Genomic DNA, 19,599 nt, shown 5'->3' on the forward strand with positions numbered 1-19,599 from the left:
ATCTGAAAAGGTTCCTTGAAAATAATTTTAAAATATTTAGTTTTCAACATACAGTGCGAAAATTATAAAATCTATAGAGCTGTAATTCACCAAGGAAATGTAAATAAATAATAAACATATTAAATTGTTCAAGCTAGCTAATCAAAAGAAACATTAAAATTATTTTCTCCTATAATATTGGCAAATATTAAAAATATTAATACTCAGAGCTGACATGGTAATGAGGATAAAATAAGATAGCATTTTCATATATTGTTGGTAAGATGGTGAATTATTAAAAAGTTTGTGGAAAAACATTGTCAGTATATATCACAGACTTTATAATGCTAATACATTTTTATTGAGATATAATTGATGTATAATATTAAATTAGTTTCAGGTGTACAACATAATGTTTTGATATTTGTATATATTGCAAAGTAATCACCACAATAAGTCTAGTTTACTTCCATCACCACACATTGTTACCATTTTTTTTGTTGTGAGAGAACTTCTAAGATTTATTATCTTAACAACTTTCAAATAAACAACATAGTATTATAAACTGTGACCACCATGCTGTACATTATACCCCCAGGACTTGGTATTTTATAAGTGTAAGTATGTGCCTTTTAATGCTCATACTTTTAATTCAGTTATGCCACTTGTAGAAATCTATACTAGATAAAGAGGAAATCAGATATATAAAATTTAAGTGGAACAAAATTTTTATTAAAGCAATGTTACAGGAATAAATACGAGAAGTAACAAATATATGCAAGACTCAGGGAATGAGTAAAAACTCTCAGATTTCCTCCTTCCACCTCTTAAGTTCTAATCAACTGAAAATAGTTACAGGGAATCACATTTTCAGCTTTATTGTAAGAAAAGCTGGATTGGAGAATAGGCCAATGCCTCTGGCCTCTGACCTTCATCTCCTAACCTAGATCTTGGGACCTTCTTGACAAAGTAATTAAATTAGTAGGTCAAAGAGGATGGAACGAAGCTGTCAGACACCTGGGATGGGCCTGCCAGAAGCTTGCGGGTAGGTGGTTTAACAGACAGAGAGAGACAGAGTGTGGCTTGTCTTGCTTTCAAGCATGTAATATGGACTAATGGGCTTCAGGCTCCAAGCAGGCTGTGTTCAGATAATCCATTTCTTTTTCTAAAAGTGAGTAGTGGATAAGTGTATGAAAGGTCGGAAGTTTCTTGGTGATACTATCCCCTCTTAGATGATGAGGCAGAACTTTTCCATAGAGTCTTATAAAATTTAAGGGATGTGAGTTTGGTCACTAGCATAGGTAGACCATACACCTAATTCCTACATGCACAGAGTAGCTGAAGATGGATTAATGCCAATTAAAGGTGGCATCAGATCAAGGGTTCAAAGATGGAGCAAGGGCTAGGGAAATTATCACATTGAATAAAGGATCTGTTCAGTTGTGGGTCTGTTAGATAAGAAAATTACCAAAAAAAATGCCTCTAAACCAGTGGTTCCCAGCGAGGAGCACATGCCCCACGGGGGGAAGGGGCAATTTGACTTTTAAGGGGGGCAATTTGAGAATGAGTTATTAACAGTGAATTTTTTGCATTTCTTATTGTTCTATGGGCCTCATATACAGTATATAAATATATATTGTGACATATTTATGATTTTGGTTCTCTATTATATGTTTTGAAACTTTATTTGGTATTTTTCATATCACTTCATATTATTATTATTATTATTATTATTAACAATTTCTTAGTACTTCCTCAGTACTTCCACTGTCCTTTCGTTCCTTTATTTTTCTCTTTCATGGATGCCATGTTCTTTGGAAGCTTGTTTAGACCAAGTTAATGGCCTTTTAGGCTTCCTCCACATGAATAGGAGTTCACTTTTTGAATAATAAGATTTGTATGTCACGGGGGGGGAGGGGCATCAGGATTTTAGAGATGCTTAGGTGGGGTATGGCCAAAAAAAGGTTGGGAACCACTGCTCTAAACCTTACTGAGAGACACTTCTGAATGAGTCTGATGTAGGTGTCTACGGGTTGCTGATAATTAAGAACAATTGGCTACATAGTGTTAGGCTAGGAACGGATGTATTTTTTTGTGGGAGAGTTCACTGACACCAATTATACTTTATAAGTTCTATGACTGCTTTCTAATATTTCTGCTCCTCCTTCACTGCTGATCTGACAACTGTAATAGTCTGTTTCCAGCAGGGTATTAACTTTGCTTCAAATTGAAGCTTTCATTTTATGTGTATAACCTTTTTGAAATATATGCTGAGTGGGTAAACACATTTCAGAGGGTTTCTGCTTTAATAGCTATATTCTGTGAGAGCTACTTTTGTGTCTTAATGAGTTTTATTTTTGTCTATGATGGGTTTTAGATATGGCCTAGAGCAGTGATTCTCTAAGTGTGCTCCATGACCAGCTTCATCAGCACCACCAAGGAAAACACATTCTTAGGCTCCATCCCAGATCTAATGATTCAGAAATTCTGGGGGTGGGGCCCAGTGCTCTGTTTAACAAGCCCTGGAGGAAACTGTGTGGTATGTTCATGTCTGGGAACCACTGGACTACAAGTAGCCTTGCTACTCAAAGCATGGTTGGTGGAATGCCATAGGGATTATGGGAAATGGGAATGCTTGTTAGAAATCCAGAATCTTGGGCCATGCCCCAGAATTATACAATCAGACTCTTTAAGATCCTCTGGTGATTCTCATGCACTTTACAGTTTGAAAAGCCCTGAGACCCACCCTCAGGGATCCACTTATTAGGCTTCATTTGATTTGGGATGGGAAACATGCCTTGTTTATGTTTTTTCACTGCTTTATTGAATGATAATGCACATGCACTATATACACTGAATGCCATCTCAAGTGCTGGTATTTTTCAAACCTTCCCCAGTTGATTGTAATGTGTAGCCAGGGTTGAGAGTATCCATATTAGAGGGGAGGAGGGTGGACCATGAAAACCTTATGTTCTTAATAGCTTTCTTCTCTTTCTTTCTTTCTTTCTTTCTTTCTTTCTTTCTTTCTTTCTCTCTCTCTCTCTCTCTCTCTCTCTCTCTCTCTCTCTTTCTCTTTTCTTTCTTCTTTCCTTCCATTCTTTTATTCTCATTTTTAAAATGTATTTTATTGATTTCAGAGAGGAAGGAAGAGGAAGAGAGAGATAGAAACATCAATGTTGGGAAAGAATCATTGATTGGCTGCCTCCTGCACGCCCCCTACTGGGGATCGAGGCTGCAACCTGGGCAAGTGACCTTGACTGGAATAGAACCTGGAATCCTTCAGTCCTCAGGCTGATGGTCTATCCACTGAGCCAAACCGGCCAGAGCTTGGAGGATTCCTTTCTTGAAGGTGCCAAGGATTTGAAAAATTTTGCCTGCTCAACTCCATTAATATTTAGGGAAGAATCTAGATTAAATTAGGTTGATCCCCAAACAGGTGCAAAGGGACCTGCTTAATAAATGGAATATTTCCATGGCATCAACATAGTTATATTTTTTATAGACAAATAAGTGTGATTTAGTTTACATTCATGAAGCACAGTTTCTCTGTTTCCCCAGATGTTGATTAGCAATGCTACAAGTGAGGGCCCCAATCTGAAAATCTGGATGGAAAATGAAAGTATTTGTTCAGAATCAAACATATTTGTGGCTCCACTGGCTGAAACGGTACAAAATACTATGCTGTTTAGCCTCTTTTCCACAGATAATAAGCACCAGAAAAGCAGTCCAGATTATGCTGCCTAGGCCACATTGAACAAAGAGCAGCAGTAACTCAATTTATGTGGTTAACACAGTGCCACTGAGGCGCATTTGAGATCTTGCTCCCTACCACTGTCCTCGGTGCTCAAAAATATCATAAAAATTCTCCATGGGTTTGGATCTTCCTTCCTTCCTTCCTTCCTTCCTTCCTTCCTTCCTTCCTTCCTTCCTTCCTTCCTTCCTTCCTTCTTTCCTTCCTCCCTCCCTCCCTCCCTCCCTCCCTCCCTCTCTCTCTCTCTTTCTCTTTCTTTCTTTCTTTCTTTCTTTTTCTTTCTTTCTTTCTTTCTTTCTTTCTTTCTTTCTTTCTTTCTTCTTATTTTTTAAAATTCAGATAGGAAGGGAGAAGGAGAGGGAGAGAGATAGAAACATCAAAGATGAGAGAAAATCATTGATTGGCTGCCTCCTGCATGCCCCTCACTGGGATCGAGCCTGCAACCTGGGCATGTGACCTGACCGGAATCAAACCGTGATCTTCTGGTTCATAGGTCAATGCTCAATCACTGAGCCATGATAGGAGGGCTGGACATTTCTTACATTGAAATTTACTTGGCATAGTATGGCAGGGCTTTGAAGAAGCCCACCCAGGACCACCCTGCAGATTTGAACCTGGTGCTAGGTATAAGCAAGAGCCCATTGTGCCCCATCAGCTCCCCACTCCACATTGGGTGTACTTGGGTGAGTTTATTAGGAATTACAGGCCTCCTTGCTTTGAGTTGCAGGGCTATGACTTGAAAATCCTTGATGTGGCTAAGGTTTGAGATAACCCAGAGAAAAGAAAAAAATTGGGTTGCTGCTTTTCATTTTGGTTTTTACTTCGATTGCTTATTGAGAGTCTGAACAAAATCTTTGCTGGTTCAGCGAGAGGCTGAACTCACTTTAGCTCTGAAAGTTCAAGGACCCTTGCTTCCCCAACCTGAATAGCCAATGGGATGATGATAGTTGTTGAGAGCCCCAAATCGGAGGTGGCAGAGATGGGTGCTATGAGGTATCCATTGCAGTAGCGCAGCCGATCCCAAAGAAGCCAGCAGAAGCCCTGGATAGAAGGGCAAGGCACCCTGGAATGGGTTGCCTCCTAGAGAGGGGCCTGAGAAAGGGGCCGTGCCTTGGAAAGTTCCAGTGGTGTCCTGTAAGCTCTCACTGGCCCTTTTTCAAGTATTCTTAAAAAAAATACATATATTAGAGGCCTGGTGCACGAAATTCGTGCACTTTGGGGGGGTCCCTCAGCCCGAACTGCACCTTCTTGCAGTCCAGGAGCCCTCAGGTCCCCTATGGGGAGCGGGCCTAAGACATCAGTAGGACATCCTTAGTGCTGTCGTGGAGGCAGGAGAGTCTCCCGTTACCGCTGCTGCACTGAGTGGTGCTCCCCCTGTGGGAGCACACTGACCACCAGGGGAGAACTCCTGCATTGAGTATCTGCCCCCTGGTGGTCAGTATGTGTCTGCTGTTCAGTTGATTTGCATATTAGCCTTTTATTATATAGGATAATTGATTTTTTACAGAGAAGAAGGGAAAGGGATAGAGAGTTAGAAACATCGATGAGAGAGAAACATCGACCAGCTGCCTCCTGCACACCCCCAACTGGGGATATGCCCACAACTATGGTACATGCCCTTGACCAGAATCAAACCTGGGACCCTTCAGTCCGCAGGCTGATGCTCTATCCCCTGAGCCAAACCAGTTAGGGCGTCAAGTATTCTTAGGTAACTAAGAATCTTCATGGGGTTGCCTGAGGAAAAGTCCTTCTAAGGTGTAAAACAGTCAGACAGGGATATTCACTGCGTTGGCTCATCTAGAGATGTGCACGTAAAGGCTGTTTTTTTTAAAAAAATGTTTTATTGATATTTTACAGAGAGAAAGGGAGAGAGATAGAGAGTTAGAAACATCGATGAGAGAGAAACATTGACCAGCTGACTCCTGCACACTCCCTACTGGGTATGTGCCCGCAACCCAGGTACATGCCCTTGACCGGAATCAAACCTGGGACCCTTTGAGTCCGCAGGCTGACGCTCTATCTTCTGAGCCAAACTGGTTAGGGCTAGGCTGTTTGTTTTTATTTTTTTCCCCCTAGAAGTTTGTTTAGACTCTACAGATATCAAAATGAACATGGAAAATTGTGCCTCTGTGGTCGACAAGCCCCATGACAATCATTAATATTAAAATGGCCAAAATGAGGATCCTTTAACACTTCTAAATCTTTTGTGTGCACAGTTAGAAAAAGCTGGCTATGAAATTAAGCAAAAAGAATGGAGAGCACATTTAATTGGTCTCCCAAAGCTTCAAAGAAGATTTAGAGAAATTAATTTATAATATCATTTCTATGTCAGTCCAATTCTTTGAGGTATCAAAAATGGCTGTCCTGCCCGGCTGACATGGCTCAGTGGTTGAGCGTCCACCTATGAACCAGGAGGTCACGGTTTGATTCCCGGTCAGGGCACATGCCCAGGTTGTGGGCTCGATCCCTGATCATGTAGGAGGTAGCCGATCAATGATTCTCTTTCATCATTGATGTTTCTATCTCTCTCTCCCTCTCTGTGCCACTCTGAATATATTTAAACACGACCCGACCAGGGCCAGGGAGGAGCCTGCAAGCGAGGTATGTGCCCATGAACATCAGAATTGAACCTGGGACCCTTCAGTCTGCAGGCCCATGCTCTATCCACTGAGCCAAACCAGTCAGGGCGTCAAGTATTCTTAGGTGACTAAGAATCTTCATGGGATTGCCTGAGGAAAAGTCCTTCTAAGACAGTGGTTCTAAACCTTCTGGCCCTTTAAATACAGTTCCTCATGTTGTGACCCAACCATAAAATTATTTTCATTGCTACTTCATAACTGTAATGTTGCTACTGTTATGAATCGTAATGTAAATATCTGATACGTAGGATGGTCTTAGGCGACCCCTGTGAAAGGGTCGTTTGACCGCCAAAGGGGTCGTGACCCACAGGTTGAGAACCACTGTTCTCAGGTGTAAAGCAGTCAGACAGGGACATTCACTGCATTGGCTGCTGATACCAGCCCTGGCTGGTTTGGCTCAGTGGATGGAGCATTGGCCTGTGGACTGAAGGGTCCTGGGTTTGATTCTGGTCAAGGGCACATGCCTGGGTTGCAGGCTTGATCCCCAGTGGGTGGCATGCAGGAGGCAGCCAATCGGTGATTCTCTCTCATCATTGATTTTTTTTCTCTCTCTCCCTCTCCCTTCCTCTCTGAAATCAATAAACATTAAAAAATTAATAAAAAGCCGCTGACACCAGAGGTAGATAGGTATCCTAAGGCCTTGAGAAGGCTTGCATACCTATGGATTGATATCAAACCCAGATCCATTTTGTTTGATTGTTTTTACCTACTTGCCAATGATATTAGTCATAATAATAGTTATACTTGTTCTTTTAGTTCTTTTCCATATTGTTCTTTTTCCATATTGTCCAACTCTTTGTGATTATAGAACATGTATAACATATTACTTTTTTCATGCTTTATGTCAATGTTATATTAGAGTCCAAATACAGAAAAATGAGACAGAAAAATAAAACTGTGCCACTGATAATTTTGCTCATGCAGGCCATTGGGTTAAAAGGGAATATGATTGTAAAACTATAAAAATAATCTCAGCCTTTGTGCATTCCCACCTTCAGTATTAGAAGGCAAACAAAGGAAATCCAACCAGTGGCAGTTACTTCTTTGAGTAGCATTATTTTTATAATAGCAAGAAATAAGCTGCTTAAACAACAGAACAATTGTTACTGTGATCTGAGTTCTAAGGCCTGATATTAAATGTGAATGTAAGCATCCATAAATAAGACATATTGAGAGAATATCATTTAAGTTATGGCTCCCTGTTCATGGTCCCAGTGATTTGAAATTCATCACTTACTAAAACATTCAGTGTTTTCTGCCTCATAATTTATGCAGGTTCTAAAAGCCTGACATTGCTAAGAATCATGAACCTCATGGTTCTTTATTACTTTAAGAGAGCAATAGTAATGAGATGGAAAAGGAGGTTTGACAGCTTGCTGGGGTTGAGAATGGATTGTGGGAGTGAGAGCCCCCACGTTTAGATGGGCACATTAGCTTTATGGAGTAAAATTAGGGGTCATTTTCATGCTATAAAAACACGAAAAAAAGATGGGGGAAAGAAAAGCCCAAGACAAAGTAAAAACTAAGTAAATACTTTGATTTTAATGAAATCAACATTTATTAATGAGAAAATAATGAGTTTGATTATGGTAATTAAAGACGAACTAAGGATCAGAACCCTCATTCGTCACTGGTGGGGATGTAAAACAGTGCAGCCATGAGCTTTCCTTTAGTTTACATGTACCTTTCTCAATGCTCATCATTTATTTTACAGAGACTAAAACACTGTAAAAATTGGCCAGTGGAATTGGGAGCTGCCATGGAATTCTAACTGCAATATGCTAGAGTCATTTGTGTTTTTGTATTTTATGACCTTATGGGTTACCATATAGTCATTATAAAAGTGTTTTGGATGGCTAATATGTCAACTTTCTGATTTAGAGAATATGTTTTTCAAATTATAATATTTAGCATTTTTTATCTGATAAGTTTGAATATTGGCTTGTGTTTTTTTTTTTATATCTTTTGTCTTGATTGGGAGGACTTGGGGTGATAAGTATGTACTTAAGGATTTCTGTAAAAATCAGAATTCATTTGAATTCTTGTGCCCTAAATGAACATTGATAAAAGCAATGGAAATTAAAAAGTAGATTCAATAGTAGACCTTAAATATGGGGTTTCAAGCATATCTATTGGTGCATATATGTTGGAGAAATCAGGACTTAAACTGTCATTTCTTCTCTATTCCTGATACCTTTTTAAAAAGTATATTTTTATTGATTTCAGAAAGAAAGGGAGAGGGAGAGAGAAGCATCAATGATGAGAGAGAATTGTTAATTGGCTGCTTCCTGCACGCCCCCTACTGGGGATCTAGCCTGCAAGCCAGGCATGTTGCCCTTGACTGGAAAACCCCGTGACCCTTCAGTCAGTCTGCAGGCTGATGCTCTATCCACTGGGCAAAACCAGCTAGGGCTATTGCTGACACTCTTTAGTTAAGTTTTCTGTGGCATAATAATGATAATGATGATGATGATGATGATGATAATAATAATAATAATAATAGATGCTGTCAGTGTGTTAACCAGCGGCCTCTAATCCTGGAAGTTGACAAACCTCATGGGGGTTTCTATATAACACAAAGAATAATTATTAATACTACTTTCTTATCCTGGGTAATAATAATAGTTGGAAACTAAATTCATTCCTTTATTTCTTATTCACTCACTAACTCACTTGATACTCAATTCATGACCACTTTTGATGTTCCAGAAACTGTAGTTCCCAGAACTTCCATTTACTTGGATTTCCTCTCTTAGGTCAAAAACGTCCTCTCTGCCTCGATGGTTCTCTAATGCCTTCAGTCAGATATTTTTCTTTGCCTGCTTGTTTTAGTCCATAGCTTCTAGTCCTTAGCAGGAGGTTAATTCTGATCCATAATAAACTACAGGAAGTACTTACTTTGCAGGGTAGTGAAGGACCATAAAAATGACTATGTAATTTCAAATCATGTAAAATGATCTTAATAACCAATGGGGGAAATTGTGATTATTCTGTGACCTTTGAAAATTCTTATCAGAATCTAAAAACTCTCTTATTTTCTAAACTTTATTATTATGGTTGACACTATTACTGATGTCCCATTTTCTCCTTTTGCCCACTCACACTGGCCATCACCACACTGTTGTCTGTGTCTATGGTTTATGCATATATATTCTTAGGCTAATCCCTTCACCTTCTTTCATCCAGTCCTTCCTCCCTCATTCTCTCTGACAGCTGTCAGTCTGTTCCATGTATCCATGCCCCTGTTTCTATTCTGTCCATCAGTTTATTTTGTTCATTAGATTCCTATAACTGAGATCATATGGTATTTGTCTTTCTCTGACTGGCTTATTTCACTGAACGTTATAATCGCAGGTCCATAAAAATAGTAAAACTAAAGTTTGTAAAGTATCTGGAAATTTAAAACACAGACATTGATAAGTAAAATATTTATTTCTTTTTAAGCAACCTATCCAAGGTAGTTTGCATAGTGCTTGCTTTCTTATCATAAAACTTACAATACAGTGCAAGTATATTTTCTATGCTTTGGTGAATTAGCATATTATTTTGTAAGATTGGATAAACTTCCACTATTTTATCCAATGTCATGAAATAGTTCCAAGGTTCTCTGGAACTCCTGTGAAGGCTCTTTGCTGGCATCACTCCCTGTAGCTTCATCCTTTTTGTCACAGTCACTTCTCTTAATTATACCGCTAACTTCTCCAAATTCTTCTGGCTTCACATCTAGAGTCTCCTGAAGGTAGTGGTGTTCAGCTATTTCTCCCCTAAATCCATTTATGTTTTATTTGAACTTCACTTCTAGTGTTATCACTTTCTGTTTCTTTCTTGCACTTCAATTTTGTTGCCCATTTTTCTATTTGGATTACCCATTTTAAAGTAACATCACATGGGTTTATTACAGGGAAACAGGGAGGCAACACAACTATACTAGTATATACACTTTGCTGTCTGTGAGCTAATAACAGATGCTCTGTGACTAATCACTAATAGACTTTGAAAGAAGGGACTTGATTTGTTATTGATCATGATATAAAACGCCGAAGAGATAGCATCTGCGTTTGTACGTAAGCAATTTCTCACAGTTAATATACTGTGGTAATTGAAATGGGAATCCTGTTGTTCAGGACTGGTATTACTTAACTAAATCGAGGCAAGTGAAATTGGTGCATATCAGGAGCATTCTCTACTTAATGAAAATCTCTTAGTATGAGTGAAACTTACGCTGTTGAAGTCACCATGAAGAGACACTTTTCTCAGGATCTTAATCAGGCATTTCACCAGATGACAAACTCATTTGCCTAACTCTTGTGGCCTGCTAGCATCTCAGTCTTTCTGGGTCCCCTTTGCATAATTAGGGATCCCTTTACTCAACTGAAATTTAATGAGGCACTGAGTTTAGAGTGCAGTATTGATCAAATAGAATATGAAACAATTCAGCGAGTTTACAGTTCACAAATGCAAAATGACTTGTGAGTGTTAATGGAACCGAGAGAGTTCACTTGAGACTGTGGACCAAGTCTAAAATGGAAGCAAGCCCGATGCAATATTGTGAATGACATGAGCCAGGGCTATTGCATGCAGGTGGCTGTGATTCTGCAATGAGGGAGAGAATGGTGCTGTGGATACCAGCTGTGGTGCCACTATGAACATGAGCCAAACTGATCTGCCAGTGTTTTATTGTTTTCATCTGGTTCACTCATGATTTATATAATAATGAAATTATTTTTAATATTTTTGCCTCAATAGAATAGTGTTGGAGGATCATTTATTTCATGGAAGCCAAACAAACTGTGTCCCCTGATGTGACATTGTGAAGTTGACTGTATAGCACAGAATAAGTAATGTCCTGTAACTCAAGCTGTTACTGCCACTGCTGACTCGTTGAATGACAGCAGAAAGCCACTTAAATGCTTTATGTTTTAGGTGCTAAGCTGTTCAAGAGTGATGATAAGAGCTTACCCACATCACAGAGATGTGGGATTTGTAAAGTATTGGTTTAGAAATATTTTGGAAATTTTGAATAAAAAGTGTTAATGTTATTTTAAACATTGTTACTAAGTTACTACTTGAATAAACCATTGTAGTAATTGATATTTTCTAAATTTAAAATATTTTTGAATATTTTGTGCATGCCCAAATGAATCATTTAGATATCAAGATCACATTAGGAATTTCATAGGGAGTGGAGATATGGGCAATATGGCTTCTAGTATTGAGGCAATATTATTGTGCTTTGAAGTGCTCTGTAGAAGGATACATTAGATTGAATCATATGGGAGTGCCATGCTGGTAGGCCAAAATGTTAAAGTACTAGGAATTTCATATAGCTTACCCTAAATTAAGGGCCAAGGATAAGTTCTATTGGAATTTTTTACCCTCACTCTTTTTTTAAGTAATTTTTTTATTGTTTATAGTATTACAGATATCTGCCTTTTTACCCCCTTTGCCTCCATCCTCCCAGCCCCTACCCACCCCTCCATGTCTTCACTACCCTACTGCCCATGTCCATGGGCTATGCATATAAGTATATAAGCTCTGGCTTATCTCTTCTCACCTCACCCCCCCAACCCCACATTGAGGTATGTCAGTCTGTTCCATGCCTAAGTCCTAGTCTCTCAGTTATAAATTGGGTGTGATGCAGTCTGCCATTTCAGAAATAAAGGGATGAGCAGGAATACTTATTTTTCTCTATCACCTTATTCTTCTATGTGTATCTCCTATGTGCTTATCTATCTATTAAGACTGATAGATCCTTTACTTATTGGTTGCGTGAACCTGACCAAATTATTAAGCAACTCTAATTTTCAACTGTAAAATAATCATAGTAAATATTAAAATCAGACTGCTCATTCAGATTAAAGGGCGCAATGGATGTTAAGTATTAACCTGCACTTAGTACCTGGTGCTTAGTACATGTTTAACAAAGGTAAAGTATTCATTTAAAAATGTAGAGCGGATATAAAGCATTCATCTTCATGTTTAGTGCTAGCTTTATATTTTTCTCTAATCAGAAAACTTTATGTTTTGTGGCATGATCTTGTGGTGTGATTAATAAAATATTCTGACTTTAAAAAAGTATTTTATCTTCATTCGATTGTTCGTAATAAGTAGGCAATTAAAATGTTTGATTCATTTCTCATTTAAGAAAAAAAATGGATTGCAGTCGATTTCTAAACCATTCACAACATAATTTGTTCATCAGTTATTAAGGAAGTACCTATAACCATCCATTATAATTGCATTATGAATCTGTAAATGAGTCAATCAGTAGAGAATGTTAGTCAATGGAGTCTTGGGTAAAGTAGATGGTATTGTGTTGTCTAATTGTCTTTAATTCTTTTTTAAAGCTTCTAACTTTCATTATTGGAAGGCACAGTTGTTGTTTTTTCTGTTAGGAACCTATTCTCCATTACTGGTGATCTAAATGGATGTCTCATATTGGAATGTACTGCTATAATAATATATTTTTTACAAATATCAGCGGTGCCAATTGGAAGAGCACAGGTATTCATGTTGATCCTGCCCTCTTGGAAGGCAGTTGTGCCAAAGCTGTTTTGTTTGCAACCATTTGACCACACTCAACTCCAGTATCTATTTGGCTTCTGACTCTTGGCTCCATCTCTACATCACTGAGCCTGCTTCTCTCTTTGGACTTGATACTTCTTTCTGGTCTCCCTGGCTTTGACTCTTGGCTTTCCCTGAAGGACTTTGGCCTGACTTTGGCCAAGAAGTGCTTCAGAACACCCTGAATGTGATGATTTCCTCGGAATCTGTTTCTCTGGCTCAAATATGCTGGACAAGCAACAGGCTGCCTTGACTGGCCAGAGGATTCAGCTAATGCAAAGGAGAGAGGGGGTTTTCATCAAGGCTCTATTAGAAGTTTTGAACTCATACAGAACATTTCCCTTAACAGCCTTCAGTTACTCTTGGGGGGTAAAGTAGAATTTGTAAGTCAAAATAAGTGCTTGATACTTTAGGAAAAACATAATTTGAAGTATAGAGTTTTACTTAAAATACTAAGGGTATATGGCTGTGATCTGTTTATTTCTCTGTTGTGCAGTGCTACTGACTACCACCAAAGCTTATAAAAACTTGCTTCCCCCTCTGCTCTAAAAAGCCTGCCACTGCCCTAGCTGGTTTGGCTCAGTGGATAGAGCATCGGCCCGCAGACTGAAGGGTCTCTGGTTTGATTCCAGTCAAGGGCATGTACCTCGGTTGCAAGCTTAATCGCTGGCCTTGTTCAGGGCGCATGCGGGAGGTAACCAATGGATTTGTCTCTCTTACATTGATTCTCTCTCTCTCTCTCTCTCTCTCTCTCTCTCTCTCTCTCTCTCCCTCCCTCTCTCCCTAAAAATCAATAGAAAAATATCATCAGATGAGGATTAAAAAAAGAAGCCTGGCATTAACAATATTTTCTATCAACCTTAATTATTAGAGAAGTCTTCTCATTTCTGCCACTCAGAAGACAATGCAAGCAACACAAAACTCAAAGAGTAAGACTAGAGCACTTTTGTAGTATTTGAGGCCAATTTTCCAACAAGCATGCTTGCGAGCATGATTAAATTCAATGTGATTTTCAAGTATCACCTTAGAAATGAAAAGTTTATCATTATTTTATTTATGTCTGACATAAAATGCTAATTGTTTCGAACAATAAAATACAAGGGAAAGTGTTGACATTTTCAGTTTTCAATTAGCAATAGTGTTTTAAGAATTTACTTTGGAGTAAAAATTTGCACATTTATGACATTTATAAATTAAAGCACTTGGTTGAATGATTTTAATTGTTGAATCACAAGAGACATATATTCCAGGAAAGTGAAAACTGCTGTTTTTTTCTATTATCTAGTAGTAATTTGTTTTAAACATGTCAGCTTTCTTTATGTATTCATTTTTAGCAATCACTAATTGCTATGTGTTAATTGAGCTGGGAACATCTGTAGGCTCTGGTCAAAGTCAGTGTTTTGAATATGAGAATAAGATTAGGGTCTTTTTTCTAAGGTCAAACAAAGACAGACCTGAAACAGGGGGAGGTCATGTTAGAAAAGAATGCAAACCAATTTACAAGATCAGAGCAGATGGGTACTGGTGCTTGTCCGAGGCTGGAGTTCTTCAGAGATGGCAGAAGACTGGGCAATTACATTCATTGGGGAGCTCTGGTGGTGTGTTCCCGGGAACCAGACTCTAGGAAACTAGGCTGTCAGCAAAGTCAATGAAGTTAGAAGAGAGGCTACAGGACCAGTGATAGAATGTAATTAAATATGATTAGGGAACAGAGAAGGGAGTCCAGTTACCAAGGACTCAGAGGAAACAAAGGGATCAAGCCAAGTTGGATACGGTTTTATTGGGCTAAATACTAGCATTGCCCTGGGATAAAAATCAGTCCTAGAGAATAGCATAGGAATAAACGAATGTGTAGGGAATAAATGTTTACTTTTCTGTGCTAACGTGTTATAATTAAGGAAGCCAAACAGACTATTGTAAGATGAACCTTGCCTATGATGCTGGCAGTGAAAGAGGACATTGAAAGGTAGATTTGAAATGCACCACGAGGAAGGAATTGATTGAATTTGTGGATTATTTGGAAGTTGAGAATGTCTGTGAGCTTCTTTTTAAAGATATTTTTATTGATTTCAGAGAAAGAGAGGGAGAAAGAGCTAAAAATATCAATGATGAGAAAATCATTGATTGGCTGCCTCCTGCATGCCACACACTGGGGATCGAGCCCACAACCCACGCATGTGCCCTGACCAGGAATCGAACTGAACCGTGACCTCCTGGTTCATAGGTCGATGCTCAACCACTGAACCACACCAGCTTGGCTCTGTGAGCTTCTTAAATGTAGTGTGCCTGTGACCAGTTGATAGAAAAATGATTGGCCACTAGGAGTCACTCTTTGTCAAAATGTATGGAATTTTTCTTTTTGGCTCAGTATGATTCCAAGATATTTATTCAGGTGACAATAGTTGCAACAAATTTCCTAATTTAACTAACTCCACCCACAACTGTTATACTCTGTCTGTCATAGGCATCCAGTGCTTCATCTTAAACACCCATGCAATTCACTGAAATGAGTTGGACACTTTCTAATCATGTGATCTGAGTGCTGCCTGATGGGAATCAGGATTGATATTCCCATGGTTCTCATTGTTTTCACTGAAGGTGATAATGGTTTCTTTCTCTCAGGTTTCCTAACAGCCATAAAGGGACTCTGTGTTTGGACTAATGGCCTTGCTACTGCCTTGCTGAGTAAAGTTGAAAAAAAATTTTCATTTGTCTTGTAGCACACTCATCAATCCATACCTGTATCCTTGCTAACAGTACTGGTTTCCACATTTAAGTACTGTAAACTACTTAAATAGGAAAAAAAAATCTGTTGATTGAATAAAGTTGTTTCTTTCAATAAGATTTCATGCTACCTATGTTATTTAAATATTGTTGGTATATTTTGATTAGATGAAGAAGTTACTAATATTGTAAAGTTAATTCCCAGCAGAGAAAACATTGAGTATTCTTCCCTAATATACTGAGAAAAAAATGGATCTATGAGATATTTGTCTCAATGAGATTTTTCTACTTCATTGTACTGTGTTTTAAGTTGTGTTGCATTTTTGGTTGAGTTCTTTCAGTTGTCAAAGTTGTAACCTTTCTCTTCCAAGTTATCAAATGGTGTATACTTGGCAAATGTAAAATGATTATAAAGAAACTGAAGAATTGAAATGGAGAGTGGGGCCCTTGCTGGATAGCTCTGTTGGTTAGAGTGTCGTCGGTATATATCATGGTTGTGGGTTTGATCCCGCAGTCAGGGCACATATACTAGTAAGAATCAACCAGTGAGTGCTTGCTTTGGCAGCACATATAGTAAAATTGGAACGATACAGAGAGATTAGCATGGCCCCTGCACAAGGATGACACGCAAATTTGTGAAGTGTTCCATATTTTTAAAAAAAAAGAAAGAAAAGAAAGGAAGAAAGAAAAGAATCAACCAGTGAATGCATAAATAAGTAGAACAGCAAATCTTTCTCTTTCTCTTCTTTATTCTCTCTAAAATCAATAAATAAAATAAAAGAAATGGAGAGTGCTATTTCTAAGAGCATACAAACATTTTGACAGAGTGGGTGTAGAAAGCTGGTCTGCTATCTTCATGTGCACAAATTTAGTTCCTGGTTTCCTGTTTCTCTTAGTTAAACACTGTAGTTTTATCTCCTTCCTTGTATTTTCTTCTTTTTCCAGGAACACTTTGATTTTTAAAATATTCTATTTAAATTAATATTTGTGATTTTTTTGACAAATACAAATGTCTCACAATTAAGATTTCTCCTGGGTACAGATTTAATGATATTGAGTCTACACAGTTGGTCATAAATTATATTATGTGACATTTGGATGGCCAGATGAATTATTAAATTTTGGACTTTATATTTTATCCATATGGATACCTAGTCAAACATATTCAGGGTCTTCCTTGCCATTTCTATAGTTTACTATTATTAGGATAACACAACTTAAGAAGTAGCATGCCCCAGAAATTCTGCATGTATGATTTCTCTGAAGACAATATTAGTTTTCTTCTCTATACAGCCATTTAACAGATGTATTTCACCCTTCTTTCCTCTCATTTTATCAGTTTGTATTTCTTTATTGTTTAACCATTTCATTGTGCTATGACTGACATGTAAAATGATGAACAGATTTAATATATACAACTGCTGAGTTTGAGGATAAATGTACCCATAAAATCATCACCATCAAAGCCATAGTCTTACCCATTACTTCTCAAACTTTACTCTCATTTAATATTATTATTCTTCTTTTTTTATGGTAAGAACACTTAACAGAAGATCTACCCTCTTAGCATCAGCTTGTATTTAAATGTATGTAAATGCCATGCCCTTTCTAAGAAATTCTCAGACGGATTTGAATATGGCTTTGCTCTTCAGATTTCTTCATTTCCTTCTCTACCTTCCTTTCTTATTTTCTTCCTTCCTACTTTCAATCTTTACTTCCTTATTTTGTTCTTCCCTTGACAAAGATTCATTAGATGTCTACTATGGGCACTGGACTTGGAATAAAAATAAAACTAAAACATAGCCTTGGCCTTAAAGGCACTTAGAGTCTGACTGCTTTCTTCAATAGGTGCTTAACATTTACACAATAAAAGTCTCATGATATCCAACTGGATTTGTTTAACAGATCATTTACTTTGGTTGAATTTTGAAAATTTAGAGAACCATGTTCAAAGTCCTTCAAAGTTTTCCAAAAATCTTTTTGTTAATCCTTACCTGAGGTTATTTTTTCCCCATTGATTTTTAGAGAGAGTGGAAGGGCGGGGGAGAGACAAAGAGAGAAACATCAATGTGAGAGAGACACATCTATTGGTTGCCTCCTGCATGCGCCCGACCTGGGCTGGGGATTGAGCTTGCAACTAAGGTAAGTGCCCTTGACTAGAAATGAAAACAGGACCCCCCTTTCAGTCCACAGGCTGATGTTCTATCCACTAAGCCAAACCTGCTAGGGCCAAAGCATTTTTGAAAGAGTATATTTATATGCAATTATAAATAACTCTTATGTAAAGACCAGCTAGATAGCAGAATGAATGAACTTTATTAGCTTGGTTTGATTTCTTTATTATTATATTTCTTTTAAAGTGAGCAAAGTCTTGGGACTTTTCTTCAATTTAGATTTTCACAGCAAGAATCATCTTTGCCCTAGTTCTCATTGTTTTTCTGCACTTTGGTCTTGCAATTACAATGTTACACTGTACTCTTTCTCCTCATTGTGTGTCTTGGCTAGGGATAAGTGAAAAATGTGCCACTTAAACATTCTAAGAGTTGTTCTTTTCTATTCATAGTCTCATATCTCTTTTTACTAATTATTTATATGTGAGGAAATTTGATGGTGTTAATTCTCTGCTTATATTAAGATCTTCCAACATGTCAAAATGAATTTTTGTATCTACATCTCTGCTTTATTGAGACAGAGTTTAGTGATGATGTCAAAGATTAATTGGTTTATTTTATAAAGTCAAATTTATTTGTCTTTGGAAAATTTAGGTTTGCTGCCAGTTGGGCCTATTTTTCCCTTAGACGTTTGAAATGGCAGCTGATTACTTTAATGGGTTTCTTAAGGGCTTTTAATTTTTGGGATGGCTGCTGGGCCACCGTAATGGAAAGAGAACTCCCATTTGGCAAGATGGTCACTGCATGAGGTTAGGAACACTGAAACATCCTACTTCTACTTTGCTCTGAGCAACATTACAATCTGAATAGATTTTCACCCTTTTAAGATGTGTTCATTTTAAAAAACAACAACAACAACAACAACAAAACCATGCTTAATAGCTTCATTTGACCCAGGAAGGGCTATTTTCCAGAGCTGGTGGTCTTTGCTGGATCACAGCAGTGGTAGGTCTTCCCACTGTCCTATCCTCTACAGTTTAGAAACTGGAGATCTTTTCTTGCCATGCTCAACTTAGCTTTGGAAGTGGAATTTCCTTTTACTTCAATTTTTTATAAAATCCGCACCCTCTCTCTGGTCTTTTGTATTTAATAACATGGATGACATTGGAAAGACATCTATTTTACTTTATTTCTCTTGCACTGATCACTTTCAGATGTCAAAATGTTTCATCTTGTATTAACTTCAGGATTTTCCATTTTCTTTGATTTTTATGTTTTAATAATACAATAGTTCCCTGTTATCTGCAATTTTGTTTTCTGTAGTTTTGATTGTATGCAGTCAACCACGGCCTGAGAATATAATTTGTTAAATCCTAGAAATAAACAATTAATATGTTTTAAATTGCATATTGTTTTGAGTAGTGTGATGAAATCTCATGCTGTCAGGCTCCATCCCCCAGGAGACTTGAATCATCCCTTTGACCCACGTCTCTGCTCTATAGACACTTCCGGCCTGCTAGCCACTTAGTAGGCCTCTCAGTGATTAGATTCACTGTCATGGTATCACAGTGCTTGTGTTCAAGTCACCTTTAATTTACTTAATAATGGATATTCATTTGTATTATAGTGTATTGTTATAATCATCCTATTTTACTATTAGTTTTGTTGTTAATGTCTTACTCTGCCTAATTTAGAAATTAAGCTTTATCATAAGTGTGCATGTATAAGAAAAAGCATGGTTATATATGAGGGTTTGGTACTATCTGTGGTTTCAGGCAACCACTTGGGTCTTAGAATATACTCCCCTGGATACATCTATATCCTGTCAGTG

At 37.9% G+C, this 19,599-nt stretch overlaps 1 non-coding gene across 1 annotated transcript; it reads left to right on the top strand.

The window, feature by feature from the left end:
- The first annotated feature begins 16,206 nt into the window (after nucleotides 1-16,206).
- Nucleotides 16,207-16,312, top strand: LOC111825291. Its single transcript, XR_002828464.1, has one exon. It is a non-coding gene; the product is annotated as a U6 spliceosomal RNA (small nuclear RNA).
- The last annotated feature ends 3,287 nt before the right edge of the window (nucleotides 16,313-19,599 follow it).

The sequence above is a fragment of the Myotis lucifugus genome, unplaced genomic scaffold (genome assembly GCF_000147115.1).
Source record: "Myotis lucifugus unplaced genomic scaffold, Myoluc2.0 scaffold_20, whole genome shotgun sequence".
Lineage (NCBI taxonomy): Eukaryota > Metazoa > Chordata > Mammalia > Chiroptera > Vespertilionidae > Myotis > Myotis lucifugus.